This window comes from Panicum virgatum, chromosome 7N, assembly GCF_016808335.1.
Source record: "Panicum virgatum strain AP13 chromosome 7N, P.virgatum_v5, whole genome shotgun sequence".
NCBI lineage: Eukaryota > Viridiplantae > Streptophyta > Magnoliopsida > Poales > Poaceae > Panicum > Panicum virgatum.
In genome coordinates, this window is record NC_053151.1 from 33778637 (window position 1) to 33781277 (window position 2641).

General features: G+C 44.0%; 1 long non-coding RNA gene across 1 annotated transcript; it reads right to left on the minus strand.

Annotated features, from left to right (window-relative positions):
- Window positions 1-984: 984 nt before the first annotated feature.
- LOC120682757 lies at window positions 985-2339 on the minus strand. The gene is made up of 2 exons (XR_005678597.1): window positions 1549-2339; window positions 985-1300 (listed from the first exon to the last, which is right to left on the minus strand). It is a non-coding gene; the product is annotated as an uncharacterized LOC120682757 (long non-coding RNA).
- Between the last annotated feature and the right edge of the window lie 302 nt (window positions 2340-2641).

Consider the following 2641-nt stretch of genomic DNA (forward strand, 5'->3'; position numbering starts at 1 on the left):
AACCCTTCAAAGCTCCAAGGTGCCGGCGCACCGAAATCTTCTTTTGGTTCACTTAAGAACCACAGCACAAAGGCTCAAGGCCTTGCAATCTCACTCACTAAGAGCTAATCCTTTACACAACACTCTCAAAATGTACTAAGGTCTAAGGATATGATCACTATGCTCTTGTATGGCTTGGAGGTGTTCTTGAGTATGTGTGGGAAGTCCAGCAACTCCAGCAATCTTCAAATGGCCGGGGGATGCCATATATATAGGCCTCCAAGTCATGGAGCCGTTGCTCCAACGGTCAGCAAAAATCTACGTACCATCGGATGAACCGATGCCTCTGCCTGTGGTAGCGTCGGTTCATCCGGTCACTCTCAGACCCGAAGTAGTCGTTGAGCTTCTTTCTCTCCTGCTGATGTCATTACACCGGTGCTTTACTCCGATGCATCACCGGTTCAACCGGTGCTGAAGGATCTTCTCCTGGGCGCTTGACATCGTCTCTGGAACATAATATGCCCAATGCACCGATGCCTGTCGTGATGCCGTCGGTTCAACCGGTGCCTCACATGATCTTCACTTGAGCTTCAGAGACGCTCAGACTTACATCAAACACCAGGGCGTCGGATCTTCCGACAACCATCGGATGCACCGATGCTTAGGCATCGGTTCTTCCGGTGCTACTGATTTCTGCAGAACTCATCCAATTCAGCGTTTCTTTGAGTTCTTTCTTCGTGTTTTGCTTTGAATGGCCTTTTTACTTCATCCCTGGGATCTAGAAATGTTCTCTTGTCAAAACCATTAGTCACATTGATTGTGTTGTCATTCGATCACCAAAATCACTCGAAATGGCATAAATGGTGCCATGTTCGTTACATCATGGTAACATCATGCTCTCTCAGTAGGTTCTATAATAATGCACAACTAAATTGGTGCCTTTAAGACTGCAGCTGTACAGATTGGATCATTTCAACTCTTATAGATCATTCACATTGGTAACACGTTCAAAAGATAGGAGACTAGAGGATTAATATTACACATGGTGTTTATGCAACCTTTGGGCAGCACACAGTGCATACAAATAATCAAGCGTGCATGCCGTTCTGACTACTACTTTTAGCAAGTGCACAAGAATGGTCATCGTCCAACTTATCGAGCAGTAGTGCAGCACGCATTATTCTTCAATTATCCTTCCCTATTGAACTTGCCAAAATCTGCTAAGTACAGTAGCGAGTAAGCAGCCCAAAGGAACTTGGATACTCCACAGAAGCAACAGTAGCAATTTTTTCACCTAGTTCGATCAAAATATGTTGAAAACCTACAAGTATAACAATGTAATCAGTTATTTTGAACTGTTCAGAAGATTAAAAAAAGGCTGTCAATAGTGTATTGTATTTTGAACTGGGGCTTAATTCTCCCTGCTCTCGTTATTTAAGTAAATAGCAAGTAGCAGCTTCTTGGTGGAATTTTGAGTAACAAACATATGGCTGTAACTAAGATATGAACTTACAGGCCAACACCTCTACAACAAAAGATGGTTGTCTTCAACACAAACATATGCTTCACCTGATTTTCAGTGTGGCAAATGCAAAAAGAGGCAGGGTAAGCATAGGATCTGCAATAGCCTTCACCTTCCTGCAAACTACTGAATACCATGCCAATATCAGGCTTTAGGCTAATGTCAGAACCAAGGACATAAATTGCACCATGTGAGGACTCAATCAACTTCAAAATAACAAGAACCAACTCCATCAATTGTACAGAATAGGACCGCAACTCCACCATCAAGCATATACATCACAAATTGCAGAGCTCTTATATGTTCCAATAGAGTACTTACAAAACGCAGGCAATTTCAGAAAAGAAATACGAGCAAGTAGCATACCATCTGCTGTTATTTTAAATAATGAGAGCACAGAATTAAACCATGGGGATCGATTGAAGTGAGGATGTTGTGCACCGGCCGCCTGGTGACTAGGTACTCGCGGCCCAGCCATGGCATACTTGCGATTGTGGTGAAGAACAGACTCAAATCTCGATGGGCGCAATGCCGGGGAGGTAGAAGGCTGCCGGCCGGTGAGGCGGCGAGGAGCGCGGCGAGCGCCACCTTGGCCCCGTGGAGCATCGCCGACGCTCGCATCGATGGGAAGGATAAGGGGATCTATTCAGGAGATCGCTCGATTCAAGACTGGGATAGTGCAAGGGGCTAATCATAAAATGGACCGAGCGGAGCGGGCGTTGAATTGCAAAAGTACCTCGTCACTGTTTAATCTGATCTTACGCCGCACGCTGCTTATCAGATGACCCAGGATGCTAGTTTCCAAGTTTCCATCTAGTGGGTAGTTTCTACTACATATTCTCCCGTATAGTGGAGAGGTATAGAGGATGGATGAGTGCGAAACAACTGGATATAGAGCAGAGAATGTTGATGACTAGGATACAATATTTCATTTAGAGAATGAATATAGATGATGGCGATAATGGATAGCCTTATGCATTATGTGAGGTAGGGAGGAGTGACGAGCTCCTTTATTAAAAAAAAAATTGATCCGATGGAGTATCCCTATATTGTAGCCATTGTGTATAAATATAGCATCATGAGAATTCCAAAGTGATGCCACATCTCACATAACCCTCAAGTTGAATTGTAGAATAAAAA